This window comes from Schistocerca gregaria, chromosome 1 (assembly GCF_023897955.1).
Source record: "Schistocerca gregaria isolate iqSchGreg1 chromosome 1, iqSchGreg1.2, whole genome shotgun sequence".
In the NCBI taxonomy this organism is placed as follows: Eukaryota; Metazoa; Arthropoda; class Insecta; order Orthoptera; family Acrididae; genus Schistocerca; species Schistocerca gregaria.
In genome coordinates, this window is record NC_064920.1 from 682,207,165 (window position 1) to 682,225,970 (window position 18,806).

Here is an 18,806-nt window from a genome sequence, read left to right on the forward strand (position 1 = left end):
GTGGCTTTTATGTTATATGTTTCCAGTAGGGTCATCTCTCTTTCTTTCACAGATAAATTTATTAACGAACAAATAATCACTAAATTTACAACGTTTGAACATCATAAACACCGTGCACTGATTGAAATAAACGCGTGTAGATTGTTCTCATTCAACTGAAAAGGATAAATACCGAAGTCATTGTTGTTTGCTGACGTGCGCCGCGGGAAATCTGAGACGTTCAGTGTTGCCAACATTTAGCCGCCCGATTAATTAAGTGTTTAGGTCCAGGCCTATGACTTAAGCGTTCACATTAAGCGAGATTGCGGAAAACATTTTACGAATGGGCCCCGTATCATTGACATGGCTGATGTGGCAGTATCTTAAGGTTAAGAACAATTGTAACTTGTATTGATACACTTCATTTTCTATACTTTATCAATCATAATCAACGAAAAGATCAAAACCAACTGGACCACACTTCTTGTACTTGTTTTCCTTAAGCCAACTCTCATTCACACACGTTATACCCCACTGCAATATTTCTAATATTGGATATTTATTTCTTATGTATTATACATGACTGTGAGAAAAAGCTATAATTTAATGAAAGTGAAGCAATCATTTTAACCTACAAGACAGGCGACTTAGTATATACAAAAAACAAAAATATAGCCGCGGAGGACCTAGCTCTCTGGTGGGCCACACTTTCTCCTGAAAAAAACTTCTCATTTAGTCAAGTAAACACTTCTCATTCCAGCAATAGTTGCATGTGATATAATACAAAGCGGGAGTCTAATGCCGGTAGGTCTGCAATACGAGTCATCCTTGTACAAATGCCAGCAATCCGCGCCACATGCATAGTCGTGACCCTTCCAAGAATTATATATTTGGCGATAATAAATGAATTGATTTAAATAAAACTAAATTTTTAAAAAGAATATAGTAATAAACATTTTCAATAAGCGGTTTCCTGACGGGTTCTATTTGTAACCACACTATGGCATTTCATTATACCGAGAATCTCTGGAATAGTTTCTGTCTCAGAATCATATGGTTGCCTGAGTGTTTAATTAATGACAAGAAAATCTGTGTGTTTTTGTTCGTAAGTGAAACGACAAAAATAAATAATTATATTTAACCATTAGTGGAAAAAGTCGTGAACGTTAGTGTTATTGGTTAGTATCTGTGTATATTCACGCTAAATAAAATCTAGCTTGTGTGTTGACATTTCGCTAGAGGAATATCGTGTAATCATCCTGGTTTGTCAACCACAATAAATAAACTGAAATAAAATAAAGACGGTAGTTCAGTCGCTAGTTTCGTTTTGCGTCAGTATAATCAAGGATTTGTAAGAAATTGTTGCGAAGTCCCTTATACGAGACGTATGTTCACAGGATTATAACTTAGTGTGAAGTCACAAAGGAAGCGGAGATGCTTCATTCCGAAGAGGGAAAAATAAAGCAGTATTTGTCCAAGGTAATAAATTTTTTGTCACTTTGCGAGTGTAAGTTGTACCTTAAGAAACATAAAACCATCAGCTGTGTAAAATGGATGTGACTCAACTGTATCAATATTTTGTAAATATTTCCCGTGTTGTTAACTATTTGATTTTGTTGTAAATGTTTGAGTTATGTAGTGTCTCCACCAGTTCCCATATCTGGGTACATTTTTCATAGTTAACTTACTAGCTTTATTCATATCCACCGTAAGTTGCTCAGTTAAAATACTAACATAGTTTATTTTTAAAGAAATACTACTTAATCATAAATGAGTGGATGTTGACAGCATGAAGTTCGTAATCCAAATGTTGACCGTGTGACTGCCGTTGGAGAACAGGTGTGAATACTTTCAACAGGACCACAGTATGATAACAAGATTTCTTCACTTCACATATTTATTTTTGTTTGTCAGTTTCTGTGTGCCCTTTGAAGCCAAAGCTGAGTCAGTATATAATTTTCAGGGTGCTGAAAATTTATAAACAAAAATATTAGTCATGTGAGAACGAAACAAGCTTATAGAAATAAACAAGTCATTACAGAGAAAAGTTTTTATTTATTTAGTATCCATTTTTGAGTATAGAAATGCAATTGATCGTATCATTTAAGTTACATAAGCTTACATACAACTATATACATATTAAGAGAAATATATATTGATATATGGTAGGCCATTACTGTAACAATATAATTAGTTCAAAAACAAACATTATGTTATACATACAACATTAATGAATCAACTTTAGTCTTAAAGATCATCTTTAGGACACATTTAAAATTCTAGTATTGTCTACAGTGTATTTTGCCCAAGGCAGTTTCATGTAGTGTTTCACTGTGCACTAAGTGTCACATGATGCGCATCATGCAAAGAACTTCTCTGCAGAATAGAATCAGTGTACTACAAGGAAACCTTTCAACAGAGATTTGAGAACCTTACGTTTATCTGTCTTTTTTCTGTTGTACTTGAAGCCTACTGAAAATGAAACATCAATAGTGAACTCCTTCCTGTACAATGCTTAAGGAAATGTTACCCAAGTGCAACTATTTTTCTGTCTTATGTTCACCAAATAAATGTTGCCGTTTCTTCTAAATGAATGTTGTAAACAGCAAAATCAAGGGAAGACAGTGTTCGAATTCAAAGACATTCAAACACCAGCCTACACAAAGTTGGCAAACTGACATCATGGATCATTCTGCCCACCGTTTTCTGGGGTAAGAAAATTCTTGGTAAGTGCACTGAGTTGGCCCAGAATATATTACCACATGAGATAATAGTGTGAAAGTAAGAAAAGAAAACAATCATTTTCATCTGTTTTCTATCATTCATGTAGTTGCCCTGAATTGATGGAGGTATGTACTGTCTATACAACTAAATGAAGGCAGTTTGTTTATTGCCATATGCGTTACGCTTCTTTTATTTGGGAAGCATCATCAGTGGCCTGAAATACATGTCTCCTTTTTTACACCATTAATGTATTAGGTGGTAGATATAATATGCAGCTATGGTGCATTTTGTCGTGTTTTTGTCATGCTCTTTAGCTTAGAAGCAACTTTTGTAGCACAAGTTCTGTTTTCCGAACGACGCATTCACAATATGAAACTTGTGCTACAGAAGTTGCATCTAAGCGAAAAACAAGATAAAAACATGACAACGTGTAATAGAGCAGCATATTATATCTACCATATAATATGTTTATTTTATGTGTAAAAGGAAACATTTATTTCAGGCCACTGATGATGATTCCCAAATAAAAGAAGGGAAACACGTATGGCAATAAACAAACTACCTTCATTTAGTTGCATAGATGGTACATACCTCCACAAAAGAAAACTATCCTTTGTGGTTGTGTCAGAGTGGAGATTGTCATAATGAAGGTAGCAAAAATTCTTGTACATAGTACTTCCAAGATAGCTTTCCATCTACCCTCAGATTAAGAATTTAAAATGGTCTTCTTTACCGACATTTACAAGAGTACTGTGTCATAAACTATATGCTTTGCGTTTTTTTGTAGTTGAATGTTAAAGCTGTTCTTTGAAAGGTATCTGCTGATTTTACCACCTAACCTATTATCTACAATATATCTTCTACATTTTGTTCCACATCTTTCACACTGACACTTGTCATTTTCTTCTTCTTTCGAAAGACTAAGCCTGGTCTCTGCAGCCACAGCTTCCTCTCTTCAGTTGTCCGCGTCACCTCCATCTGTGAAGAACATCCCATCTCAGTAAACATATTTTTTTTAAATAGGATGTCCTTGATCTTACCCTCATTTTCTTCCATATAATCTTGCTCTCAGAAATATTTTATAACAGAATATCATATCCGATTAAGTGTCCAGTGCATTTTGCTGTATTTCATGTAGAACCACCTAATTCATTTCCTTATCCCTCCAGCTAGTTCTTGTAATTTTCCTTCACAACTTCATTTTGTCATCTTCGATGTGTACAAGATTTCTCGGTCTTTGCCAACTGCCAAGTTTCACATATGTATGTTGGGACAGCTTTCCCAAGCACCAGGTTTCACGTTCATATGGCGGGACGCCCCATACAAAAGTCTTAATGAAGCTTTTCTGCTTCTTTAGCAGAAGGTTCTTCATCTTTGGGAAGGCACTCTTTGCCTGTCCTTTTCTTGTCTTGATTTCCTTGTGACATCTAGTGTATCCCTCTGCATTCCTACCGAGATAGGCCTAGTGAAATTTTGTTACTACCTCAAGTTGCTCACAGCTTACTCTTGTGTCAGTCTTATTTCAGTCTCCTTTCTTGCCTATGACCATGACTTCTGTCTTCTTTGTATTTGTAGTTTTTGTTATCTCTTTTAGACATTAAGCATTTTATTTAGGCCTACTTCTTTCTCTGCTTCTGCCACTCTTGCAGCATCACAGGAAAATCTGACACAGTGAATATGTATACCGTTGATTTTGATTCCAATCATCTTTTCTTTCATTGTTTTTAGTGTCTCCTTGATGAACATATCAGACAAATAAGGTGATAGAGGGCACCTTCTGATTTTTGCTCCTTTTTTACTGTCATTAATATCCAGTTCACCAGTTTCACTTTCATATATACTTGTAATTAGTCATCTGTCCTTCCAGTCATGCTCTACTTTGCTCAGTGCTTTAAGTAATAACTTCAATCAACCATATCAACTTTCTGTTCTAGTTCAGTTAACTGCAGTATATGTTTTTCTGTTTACTTCTAAAAAAATTTTCAAAATTTGACTTTGTTTCAGATTGCTTCCCTTGATCCTTTCCATGCTGTGAAGCAAAATTGATCATTGGCTAAGTTGCAATCTGTTTTCTTTGTAAATCTCTCTCTCTATTTACGGTAGTACTTCTGATGCATCTGACAGAAGGGCTGGTGTTCAATAATTCGTACATTCCTATGCAATTGTCCTCTTGGATAATGCAGTAATTCTACTGTTTACAAAGTCTTTTTGTGTGGTACTTTCTTCATCACATTTGTATATATTAACGTGTCATCCGGGATGAGAGATTTTTCTTGAGTCATATATAGTGGCTGATTGTTGATGTAGGCTGCATCAAGAAAAGTAACAGATCCGTGACATAACCTTGTGGCCGCACCCTACTTAACACTATGCTCATTCAAATTTCTTCCCTATTTGTTGACTTACAAGACAACCTTCAATTTCCTACTCTCAGTTATGGTATGGATTATGGCTGAGCTTTTTCCCTAGCCCCACAATTTGTCAGTTTATGCAAAAGTATTGCATGGTCAACACAGTCCTTACACCTCTCTCTCTCTCTCTCTCTCTCTCTCTCTCTCTCTCTCTCTCTCTCTCTCTCTCTCTTCCCCACTTCATTTGCTGGCAGTTGTTCTTTTTATGAGAGTCATACTGACATCAAGGCATCAGAGCTCCTACAGCCTTCTCTAACTATTCAACTGCTTTGTTATTCCCCCATCCCACAGATGGGAGCAAATTGATGGAGCAAAGATATCTATTCTATTCATGATTAGGTTAGGATGAAGGAAAGTATTGTTGTGAGGAGGGAAGGCCAACTAATGTGTCACAACAATATTTTTTTTGTGCATTGTGAATTATATTGCTGCTGTTGCCCTCATTGGGGGGGGGGGGGGGGGGCTGTATTTTTGCTCTGTTGGCTGATATCTTCAAGTTTTTAACAGGTTTCATGTTCTTAATTAAGGATATCATCATCAACGTAACCTACCACTGTGGCTATTCAGTTAGTTTTATTTTTCCTCTGTAGGTTTCATGTTCTTAAGAAAGGATATCCTCATCCACATCTCCTACCACTGTGGTGATCCGGTTAGTTTGTTGGTTTTCGTTTTGTTGATTTTTGTGTTGTTAATGATGTGATCCATTCATCATTCCTTATGGCTCGCATATCTGCCATGTAAATAACGTCATTGGTCTGTCAGCTTGGAAACGCATTGTTTATTAATCCTGAAATGTGTGGCCTACTATTCTCTCTTTTTGATTCCAATATAAGGTTAAACAGCCAACCTGTTGCACCTAAACATTAGGTGTACATTGACCTAGATTCCGACACTTATTACGGGTGGCTTCATCAGAATAAACAGTTGGTAAATCGTCAAATTACATTGCTAAGAAGCAGTAGTCAGAATTTTGAGCATCTATGCCAAAGTCAGAGGTAAAACAATCCACTGTAGCTTTTGCCACGTGTACGTAGCTGGGAACATCATCAGACCGATCTTTTTGATTCATTCTTTGTTACCATTCTTCTCCTTTACTCTTCGCAATATGTTTTTCATTCCTTACTTGATCATTGCATCTGATCTGCAACAATCTCCTTTAACAGCACATTTCAGTTGCTTCTGATCATTTCATTTATGTCTTTCCCATTGCTCACGTTTTACAGTAATACCACCCTATGCCCAAACATTTCTTTTAATTAAGTTTGTTTGTTCTCAGTTTTTATATTTTTGGGTGGTAACTGTTGTTTCTTTTTATAGAAATCCCCTGCTACTTTGCCTTCTTGCATTTTCATTCTTCATCTGTTCTATTTCCGAAGCAGTAAAATTGATCTTCTTCCAGAATCATGCTCATGTTGGACACTGAGTCATCCAGCATGTCCATCTGTTGTCCACACTATTTCTCAGGTTGCCTTTAGTTTAGGTTTATACTGTAATGATCAGCTGGCATATGTTCCATTTCATTAAGCATCTCACTCACTTCCTGTTTACTTTTGGGGACTACTCGTACATTACAAGTGGATCACGTAAATTTTTTCATCAAGAGTCGTTTATATCTCTCAGTGCTTCCTCAGTACACAAATTAAATGTCAGCTCTGACAATAAGCAACCCATCCTCACATCTTTTGTGATTTTGGAATTTTTTAAAAACATTCAGTCAGTGGTGACTACTCCAGTGAGATTTGCATAGAGAAAATGGACTAGCTTGCAGCTGTGAGCTATGTTTTCATTTTCAGTTGAACTAATTTCTTATGTGCAATTATAAATCTTTTGCAAGCATTGTTTCCAATTTCTTGGCCCATTTTGAGCCGCCATTACCCATTCACCTTTCTTCTTCTTCTTCTTCTTCTTCTTCTTCTTCTTCTTTTTTGCAGATGTTGAAAATACCACTTCAGTAGCAAATTTCTTTATTTTCACATGATGGGTTTCAGACTGTTATAAACCCATCCTCAGGTGTTGTAGCTGCACTGTGGTATCCGAGTGCCACGTGTACCAGGTGCGGTGTGCTGCCTATGAGCCCAGAACAGCGACTACCCCACCAAACTGTAAAAAAAGATTTCCTGTGCCATATCCTCAAACACCCCCAAATTTCCACTACACCCAAGAATTAGCCATGAAAGAGCACCCCCCTTGTCACACAGAATCATCCATGAAGTGAGGTACATCCTACACAAGATCCTTTTCATCTCTCCTAAAGCGATGTTCCATCACTCACCCAACCTGCACTACATCCTAATCCATCCCTATGCCACTCCCATCCCAACCCCTGCCACAGGAATCATATGTCTCCCCTCCACCACCAGCCTCTCTGAACCATGCAGAAGGGACATATCCTTGCAACATATTGTTTGCTCCCTTATTCGTTCTGGGCTCCATCTCTGGTAGTTCACATTCCCCATATCCTGCACCAGCAGTCCCCCCTCTCTCCATGATGTTACCCCCTCCCAATTCATTCTGCTTTTCAGTGAGCGGCCTCCTTTAATGTTTGAAAAAGTAACAATATATGTATTATAAACTTGGATTAAATTTATTAGCCTGTATGTAGCCTTATAATTGATTAGTCACCCATATTGTAATCTATAATTGGATGAAGCATGATATGTGATAATAAATATTTTGTTGGAATATAATAGAAAGAATCATTCCACGTGGGAAAAAAATATGTATAAAACAAAGATGCTGTGACTTACCAAACGAGAAAGTGCTGGTAGATAGACACAATAAAAAACTTGTGTGTGTGTTTGTGTGTTTTTTATTGTGTCTGTCTACCAGCGCTTTCTCGTTTGGTAAGTCACAGCATCTTTGTTTTAAATATTTTGTTTGATTTACATATATCATTATTGCAACTTAGTTATTTCATGGCATTCATTGGACCACTGTTGTCGATTATACAAGGGTTTATACATGGAGTAGTTATTGTTTGGTAACCCTATTCAGTGCAATAATATTTCAGTAATACGATTCAATAAAACAGTGGTTATATAAAGGATTGTTATAATGTATTGCTATATAAAGTTTATGCTCTTCTGTCTATCCAGAATTTCTTCATTCTTTCAATCTTTTTTTTTGTATCACACCTCCTATGGTTCTTTTACTGATCTTCATTTGTATTATGTTTATGTTCATTGCCGTACTCAGGTTTTGTCTGTTTTGCTTATTAGGTCATATACTGTAGTTGGTGTTCTCTTATGTCTTCATTAATTTCTGTAATCCATTTAATGTTGCTCTTAATATTCCACCATTTTTTTATCATCATCTTGCTAATTATGTTTTTTACTGTTCTAATAAGATGTTCAATGAATGAGATGCGTTTCTTCCTGATCACTCTCTCTAACTGTTCTATTTCATTGCATAGTATTTCATTTAAAACTATTCTTCATTGTGCACATAGCCTACCTGATGTTGTTTGTTTATGCATGTCCTACTTATGGTTTAATCTGTCTTGAGTATTTGTCAATTTCTGCTATGTTAGTTCTTTTGATGACAGTTTGAGCTGCTGCATAAAACTGTTTTACAGTGTTTTAATTTTGCAGCAATCAATGGGCTTTCTTTGCTGTACATGCTTGCTTTTGGCAGTGTAAATTGCTTTGTTCAGTTTTTATTGTGTTTTGCAAGATTGGTTTCTCATTTATATTGTATGTCATTATTTCACCTAAATATTTAAATTTAACAACGATTTTGATTTCCTCTTCTTTTATTGTAAATTTGTTTGCAAGTGGTGGATCAGTTGTGTAACCCCTCTCTCTCTCTCTCTCTCTCTCTCTCTCTCTCTCTCTCTCTCTCTCTCTCTCACACACACACACACACACACACACACACACACACACACACACACACACATACATTTTCTTTTAAATCTCATTCTGAGTCTGATTGTTTGTGATATTTCTTGTAGCAGTTTAACTTGTTGTCTGGTTTCTTGAACATTGTTGGCCAAGGAGATCAAGATCATCAGCAGATCCCAAGCAGTTTGAACTTGTATAATTTTCTGTTCTTCCAATCCTTTGGATTATTCTTGTGTCATTCTCTCATTATTCAGGGTGTCTTATCTAATCGTCATTAGATGCATTTTCTCTGGTGTTTCTGAAGGTATCTGTAATTTTGTGTTTGCAGTGTGTACCAGAGACCAGCCCAAACAAATGTAGCTTGTCACGTATTTCATATGACACCCAGTGTTAATTGAATGTGTCAGTTTGTTTCCTGTTACAAACAGAATAGTTTTCAAAGTGAATTTTTATGTGCCCATTTGGTTAAGCGATTTCAAATGAGTCAAGTGTGGTATTCATTTTATCAATATGTATTAACAGTGACAGTTAAACACAAAGAACAACTTGTACTCTAGCAGCTACAGCAGCACCCTGACCTGCCATGCAGCAGCACTGCTCAAACACTGCTGGAGTAAAAATGTTGCATTAGACTAATGTGGGATCACTCTACAGGCACATAAAATTCCATTTTAAAAATCATTTTGTTTTTAATGGGAAAGAACTGTGTCAACACTGGAAGTGGCATGAAAGATGTGATGAACAATATTTGTTTGGACCAACTCCGGCTACATATAGCAAAAACTGAATTGCAACTATGTGCCAAAACATCAAAGAAAATGAGCCTGATGGCTGTTAATGAGGGACATTCAACATATTCTAGTGAACAGTTGAGTAGTAATGGTGATAGGCAGTAATACTGCCTTAAGTCTGTTTTTATGGGGAATGATTCAGAAATTTCTCATCTAAATTTGACTTTTGATTTGGTATTGGTTAGAGTAAGTTGTATTAGTTTAATTAGTTTTAGAGAAGTGGTAGCTTTCTTAAAAAAAATTTAATGCTGGAGGTCTGTTAAGGCTGTCATATGCCGTCTTAAAATTCTGCAAATGTTACTAACAGAGATTTGTTCCATTTTCTGTAGTATTCCATAATTATGTTTAAACTAATGATCTGATCTGCACAGTTTCTCCATGGTCTGACACATCCCAGATATTCTTCTAAGTCCTGTACTAGTTGTTCCATGATTCTTCCATATAAGATTTTATGTGCAGTCTAGCAGAATGATTTCTCTGTAGTTTTTCAGATTGCTCTGATCTCCTTCCTCGTTTATTAGGTGAATGGTGGCTGTGATCCAATGTTCTGGGAATTGTTCTGTTATCCAAACTTTTGTTAGAGCCATTTGCATGGAGTACTTAATTGCATCACTTAAATGTTTCCACATAAAAAAAAAAAAACTTATCTTCTCCAAATGCATTACAATTATTTTCTAGTTTTTGGAAAGTTGGAGGGTCAGATTTGTTGGGTTTAGTTTTTATCAGGATATTTACATTGATTTGTAAGAGTTCTTTACATTTCATAAGTTTATTAAATGCTTTTGCCATTATTTCAGTATTTTCTGTGTTACAGTGTGCCATTCTTCCATCTTCATCCTTTAGTATTAGTGTAGGAGGCTCATGCTGTTGTTGTTTCCCAAAACTTTTGTAGTAGTTTCTGAAATTGGTTTTGTTGTTGTTATCTTCTATAAAATTTATTATGTCTTTATGAAGTCCTCTTTTGAGTCTCCTAATATTTTGAGTGAATCTTTTCCTTTCATTTTGAGGTTGATGGCATTTCTTGTCTTTTAAACTTTAATCATGACTGATGTCTTTCTTCATGAAAATTTTTACTTTCTGGTGTTCAAGGGAGATACATTCTTGGCTTGGGTTTTAGACTTTGTACCAGTTCTCCTAGATCATCTGTCAATTGAATGGTGTGTGTTACTTGTTGATATTTGTCATTTTTCATTAGCTGATGCGGTTTGTGGCTCCCATTTGTTTTTATTGATTTTTCCATTCTTCCCCTTTGATATAGCAAATTTGATTTTTATTTTAACTAAGTAGTGATCTGAGTCTATATCTACAGTTCCCAATACTTTTAATGTTGTAAGTTTCCTTATGAATTTTTTTATATATACAAACATGGTCTAGCTGCATTGTCCTTTCCTACAATCTGTATATGTCCACATTTTGAGCTGAGACTTCCTCTTGAAGTACTAAGTGAGAAGGCACTGTGGTTAGCACATTGGACTTGCATTCGGGAGGACAATGGCTCAAACCTCCACCCATCGTGATTTAGGTTTTCCGCGATTTCCCTTAATCGCTTCAGGCAAATGCCAGGATGGTTCTTTCGAAAGGGCACAGCCGACTTCCTTTCCCATCCTTCCCTAATCCAATGGGACCAAAGACCTCACTGTTTGGTCCCCTGCCCCAAAGCAACCAACCAACCTCTTGAAGTATGTTGATTTAGATAGCTGTTGTGTTCTTTGCAGAGTTCTAAGAGCCTTTGGTCATTCTTGTTTGTAAAGTTATATGGGCTTCATTTTCCAATTGTCTTGATATTTTTTTTTATTTTCCCAACTAGGCATTGAATTCTCCCAATAAGATTTTCACATTTATTTTATTTATCTATTCATGGTTTGTTTGATAAGGTCCCAAAATTTACCTTCATTTTCCTTTGTTTTTGTTAGATATTTTATTCATTTGTAGGAGAATGAAGATTTATTATTGTGTAAGTTTTATTCATTGTTTAAAAGTTAGTTCTTTGTTATATTGCTTGACAAGCAGTTACTGAATCTGTTATTTTTATACTTACTTCAAATCCTGTTCCAAATTGGGGCATTCTATCAATGCCCGTTTCCCTGGTTTCCTATTATAAACTGTGTATCCTTGTGGTTCAAACGTCTCTTCTATTTTGTCTCTCATTTCTTGGAGCCCTCCTATTAAAACATTTTGTAGATTAGGTGCAAGTTGGACTGTGGTAATTTGCTTTTGAGTTGGTGAAGCCAACGAATCCCAGCACAAAAATAAGATTGCCCTAATAGATTTTGATGTGTAGCATAGCCCAAAATGCACACTAATCATCACAGTGTCCTATTTGTATGTTTTATTTCCAATTTTAGTGAAAATTCTGGTGATCTGGCGAAATTCTAGCCTTATGTAACATAGTACATGCAAACTTCATTTACTAACCATACGAAATTATTAACTAGAAGCTCATTCTCTACCTACATCTCACTCACGATTCACCATGTTGAGTTCTTATGATTCATCATGTGAGCCAGTGCCAGTAACAGCACGCAATGGAAAAGCCTCTGAGAGCATAAACACACTTTTGCCACTTAGATATTTAAGATGAACTCTAACATGTGACTATCAGTTCTGGTTTCTATCAATATAGACATCTAAAAATTTAGAATGTTCTGTTACATTTATTTATTTACCCTCATGCATTATTTCCATAGATGTAGTCAGGTCTTGTACAGTAGGCCACCTGAATAGCAGGTGTTGCTGTTCACATAAATTCAGTGAAAGTCCAGATGTAGAGAACCAGTATTTATATTTTTGAGTGTTGGAGCTACTTTTTTTCAAGCCTGATTGTAACACTTGCATCATCAGCAAAGTAAACAGTTTCTGTTTTGCGAATATATGATGGAAAATGCTTTGGATATAAGAAAAGCATAGCATCAATCTCTATGGTTCAGCTGTACTGGTTATCGCCCTGAAGGTTGTGTTTTATTGTATAAATCCCTGCAGAGGTTCTTAAAGCAACATTCTGCATCCACAAAGTTAGACAGGATGTAAAAAAATAAGATCAGTTAGATCGCTGATGCTGTAATATTTGAGATTTTCTGGAAGAATTCTGTGAACTGTGTAGTCAAAATGCTTTTGACAAGTAACAGAAAATAGCTGTTGTGGCAGTATATTGTCATTCTGATTTTGTGTGATTTGACTCTTGAATTGAAAACTGGCCTGATCTTAGAGAGCCCATTAAAAACCCAGTTTTAAACTGACTCAGTATCTTATTTTGAAACAGGTGTGTTAAGATTCTTATGTGCATGATATTTTCAGTACCATCAAGGAGGAGGTAAGCAGTGAGACTTGTTGGTAACTATTAACATCTGTCGTGCCATGTTTGTTGTAAACATTCGGATATTTCAGTCTAGATGGAAATATCTCTTGTGATAGTGATGTATTGCATCTGTAACTGAATGCATTGATTGTATGGGATAAACAAGGTTTTAGTACTAAAAGATATTACTTACTCATTGAGAGTTTTTGATTATGAGGCAGAACATGGATTAACTTTGATTTGTCTGTATGTATGTGGCATTGCTTCTTGTGTATATTCTATTGCTTTATCACTTGTACTACCCTTGTTAAACATCTCAGATACTTCAGGGAAGTGATTCTTGAATAGAGTGGCTACTTGACTCCTAGAATTTATTTGGCTTTTTCTTTAATGACAATGTTCTCACACTCTTTAAGCGATTTCCTGTTTCTTCTTATATAAGTATTGGTTGTATCGATTGACATTGTTGTCATAGGATACTAATGGTTAGTTATAATTAAACTTTCCCTATTAAACTCATTATAACATGGAAACTAATTACCGCAAGAGTACTAAACTTGGTAGCATTAATGTTCAGAGTATGGGGTGCATGATTTCCATGTGTCACAGCACCACCGACAAATTTCAACTATGGCTACCGGGTACTGTGATCAGTCATTGAATATCGGTGGCTGAAAGGATTACAGAAGGGTCATCTTTCTCCACCTGCTATGCAGAACATGATGAAGAAACAGTTTTTGACATCACTGAGCAACAGTCATACAATAATTTTTAAATGAACATACCGCCATTTGACTGTATTGTTGTCTATGTAATTACAACCCAGGTTTCAGCCTTTTATGCCTTGTTCAAGCAGTTGAGTTGGTCATTAACATATACTGCAGGACATCAAGCTCAAAATTAAGCTAATGATGAGAAAGTCCGAATCAACTCGAGAACTGGACATCACTACACAGAGAGGCCGATGACCGGTTGCACCACAGGTGGTTGATGAAATCACTGTTGCTATGGCAGACAACACTGTGTGCAATTCCCAATCGTCAGGCAGTGCGCGTACTGTGTCACAACAGTTGAACATTCTATAATCCACTGTTCAGAACGTGCTTCGAACCATTCTCAAATGGTATCTATACAAGATCCGTATCATACAGCAGCTTGCACCACAGGACACACGACAGCATGTTCACTTCATTCTCCACTTTCGCGCAAGGATTGAAGTTGACAAGGCCTAGCCCTGGATAATCTTATGGACAGACAAAGCTCATTTTTCTCTGAGGGTGCAGTGAACACAGAGAATTGGTGAATGCGGGGCTCTTCACCTCAAATCACTGTGCATGAAACTCCTCTGTATGGTGAACGTGTCACTGTATGGTGCGGCTTCACAGCTGCATTCATTATTGGTCCATTGTTTCGAACAGGATGGCATTCAAGGACCGAGGATGTGCAGCGTATCTGGCCAACGTTACTGTGATATGCTTCGCCAGCAGGAGAGAGACACATTGAACTGGAATGTTTTCATGCAAGATGGGGCCCGACTGCACATTTCTCATAAAGTTTACCTGCTTCTCTGAAACACACTTGGAAATGATCAAATTATTCCTATTGCTTGGCTGGCATGGTCACCTGATATCACTCCCTGTGATTTCTGGTTGGGGGGCTACCTGGAGGACTGGGTTTACCAGAGGAACATTCACACATGTTCTGATCTGAAGCACAGCATATCAAGAGAGGTTGCCAGCATACCTATGGGCATGCTTCGTTCTTCTGTGCAGAATGCAATCCTGTGCTTTCAGACTCTTCTAGACACTGATGGGTGTCATATTGAGCCCCTTTTGTATCAGTAATGGTATCGGTATGTAATGGTATGATATACCGTAGCAGCACATTAAAAGTGTTTCAGCTGTATTCATTCTGCATCATTATTTCCCTTCCTCAGGTCCTTGACATTAATGCTGCCAAGTTTGGTACTCTTACAGTAATTAGTTTCCATGGTATAATGTGTTAAATAGGGAAGGTTTAATTATAACCACCTGGTACTTTACTGGATTTAGTGAAGTGTACAATCCAACATGTCTGCCCATTTAAAGGAAGTTGCCAATCTCTGTGCCTCCTGAAAATCATATTAAGATCTGACCCAATATTTGTGCAATGTTTTTCAGATAGTACTTAATTTTAAGTAACTACACAGTTTGCAAAAAGTCTGAGGTTGCTATTAATATTGTCTGCCAGATCATTGGTACATAACATGAACAGCATTGGTTATGATTCCCTCCCTTGGGGCACACTTTGCTTTTGTCAGTGACTCCCCATTGAAGATAACATGCTATTTCCTCCCTACCAACATATCCTGTATCGAGTCAGAAAATGGTGTTTGATATCTCATATGATAGTAGTTTTGTTAAAAAATGTTGGTGTGGTACCGAGTCAGATGCTTTTCAGAAGTCAAGAAATAGAAAACATTCAGCATTCACTCGATTGCCTTGATTCATGGCTTTCAGGATGCCAGGATGCAAGGTGAAACCCATGCTAATTTGTATGAAGGTCATTTTGATCGAGCTCAAAATATTCGCTAGAAAAATGCAGCAGATGGATTTCAGTGACATTGGACAGTAGCTTTGTGGATCACTTTTGCTAACCTCCATATAGGTGGGCGTGACCTGTGCTTACTTCAAACTGCTGAACGAAACAGTTTGTTCAAAGGATCTACAGTGTATTGTAGTTAAATAAAGGGCTAATTCAGCTGCTAATTATGTATACAGTCTGATAGAGATATAATTGGACCGTAGAATATTGTTGAATTTTAACAAATTTAACTGTTTCTCAGACACTAAACTTTCACCTTGCTACCCTCAGTTTCTGTTCCTTTGCATCCGTGAGCATCTTGACACTACTCTGGTGCCACTGACATCCTTCATATATGACTAGAATTTCTTAGGTTTTGTGAGAGATCTTTCAATAAGATCCTGCCATCGCAGTCAATAGGCTTCACATCTTATCTTGTCGTTTTGGCTGCTAAGCACGTTTCGTTTGACATGTCTGTATCTATTTCACAATGTTTTATTTTAAACTATTATGCAGTCACTACTGTTCCTTTAGAAATTCCTTTACAGTGGTTTTGTATCATGGAAAGTCTTTCCCACCATGAACTGTTCTGCTAAGCTCATATCCAGCCAGTGAATGGTCAGCTATTCTATTAACCGTCGAGCAGGCTTGCCCACATATAAAGTCTGCCAATCACAAATAACATTGTTGTGTAACATTCTGTTGTTGTTGTTTCCCAATTTCGAGCCTCTACCTATTCTTTCATCATTGCCTCAGCTAATACAGTGATAAGTGGTACGTTGTCATAAAAACTGCGAGCTAGGTGAGAAAAAATTTATGATCTATCACTCAGATTCTGAGCTAGCAGTATAACCCCACAATGAGGCATTTGTCTACGAGATAATTAGTAATTGAATAAGCAGTTTGGAGGGGTCTGATGCAACTGTGCTCTTTAATGCTCTGAGGGGTCCATTACTGAGGAGTAGAACTTGTACATGGCAACAGAATGATCCAGCAAAAGCTAAATTGTGTTATTGTTTAATTAAACAGTGATTTAACATATATGAGTTTATTTTATGATTGTTTGATTAAACCAAGGTTAAACTGTACTTTTGCTCATACATGTTTACCTCGGGGAAAAAAAACAGCTATTCTTTACATGTGTACAAAATACACCACACACCTGCTCGTGTTAAGAAAATCAGTGCACCTGCTCAAGGGTTAAACTTGAGCCACAGTTGTACTACAGAAGACTGCTCAGAGGTGAATGTTTTAAGTTCCTCTTTGAGATATGACACAGCTGCCTCGTTATTAGCTCACTAAACATGTAGAGGTTTGTACGCGTTTTAGTTGCACTTTTGTAGTTTTATGATCATTGTTGCTTTGACTGCCTCAGTCATTGGTGCCAGTTTCAGTGTTGAAACCTCCAAGGAGGCCAGGTCTGTTTGTTGCTGTTGTGTAATACAGATCTTTTAAATTGAATTCATTATTATTCACACCAAAAAGCACATTAAATATGGAGTGCAGTCCTTGATTGAAGATGTAGCAGGCAGAGGGATCATTGCGTTTTATGTTATTTGGCTGATGTAAGGAGTCCTTTTACATCTCTTAATTTAATTGTTAGATTTCATTTAATTCTTCAAATGACTTCAGATAGAAACAGGTAACTGTACAGTTTGCTCTACAAAAACAGACACAAAAATTTGCACATTCTTTAGAGTATGGCACTGATGATCACGTCTTACATGCATGAGCATTTTTCACATACCAATGTGGTTGATGAGACTGGTCAAGTTATTGAGAGAGCACTGTCATATGAAACAATTGATAATCACAATAATTGGTTTTAGACTGAGTGTTAAAGTAAATAGTGGTCATTGAAAGACACGTTTATGAGTCTTACAAATATTTCAGCAAACACTCTCAACACACGCGAGACAGATCCATTGAAAATCCTATATCATGTGACACATCTGTGAGAGCGACTTAGCCCCACAGACACTTGTAGTTCTCGTTAATTTACTTCGATTGTATAATATGCCATTAAGCAACATTGGGGTTCTGTATTTTCACCACTCCAGATGTTAAAATTATAAATTTTCTATCAGTCTGTTGAAGCAGATTTCTGTTTCAAATCATTACACACACCAGTATGACCTGTTCAGGTTTTGTTTACAACCTCTTCATTGTTCTGAATGAGTGTAAATTATCACAGCTTATATGTCTCTAGTTAACTACAAACACAGCTGGTTGGTTGTTTTTCAGGATAAAACAATCTTAATAACTTTACTTTCAGCTATGGTTTAAAGTGTGTGCATGGTGAAGTTTGTCAACTGTTTTAAGTTTTTTTGGGGTGCTTATAAATATTTTCAGAATCACGTCATGCTTAGAGATGTCAATTTGTTTTTCAGGCTTTTATGTTGTACAATAATGGTTGGTTTAACCTGCAGATGTCTGCTTTCAGAGATATGTTATAGACTTTGACATGAGCAACAAGAAACTCATAGATGCCAGATTTGTTAAATTTTGCTTTGTTTGTGTTGTTTGTACTGAATTTTTTTTTATGGTTTACGATTTTGATCCCCCTCCTCCCTTTGTCCCCTCATTGTCTCTCCCCACAACTACCCACATTATTGCAAGTAGGTTAATAAATGATATCTGCTTTTGTTAAAATGTTCTCCCCCTATTATGCCCCTTTTGTGGTCTGCTGATAGTGTGATGGTTTTTGCAAGATATTCTGCAACATTAATTAACTTTCATCTGTAAACTGAGGTGACAAAAGTCATGGGATACCTCCTAATATCATGTTGGACTTCCTTTTGCCCAGCATAGTGCAACAACTCATGTGACATGGCTCCACAAATCGTTGGAAGTTCGCTGCAGAAATATTGAGCCATGCTGCCTCTGCAGGTGGCTGGTGCAGGATGTGGTGCACGAACTGAGCTCTTGATTATGTTTCATAAATTTTCGATGAATTCATGTCAGGTGATCTGGGTGGCCAAATCATTTACTAGACTTGTCCAAAATGTTTTTAAAACCAATTGCAAACAATCATGGTCCAGTGACATGATGCATTGTCAGCCATAAAAATTCTGCATAGTTTGGGAGCATGATGTCCGTGAATGGCTGCAAATGCTCTCCAGGCAGCTAGACATAACCATTTCCAGTCAATGATCAGTTCAGTTTAACTAAAGAACCAGTCCTATTCCATGTAAAGACAGCC

At 36.8% G+C, this 18,806-nt stretch overlaps 1 protein-coding gene across 5 annotated transcripts in view; it reads left to right on the forward strand.

Annotated features, from left to right (window-relative positions):
- Positions 1–968: 968 nt before the first annotated feature.
- Positions 969–18,806, forward strand: part of LOC126363457 (tumor susceptibility gene 101 protein) — a 126,471-nt gene continuing 108,633 nt past the window's right edge. The window contains exons 1-2 of one of the 5 annotated variants that reach the window (XM_050007969.1): positions 969–1,084; positions 1,377–1,458. The gene's annotated coding sequence lies outside the window, so the exon portion shown is untranslated. Of the gene's footprint in view, positions 1,158–1,376; positions 1,459–18,806 lie in introns of all 5 variants that reach the window. The other 4 variants (XM_050007967.1, XM_050007968.1, XM_050007963.1 and 1 more) reach the window with 4 other exon arrangements.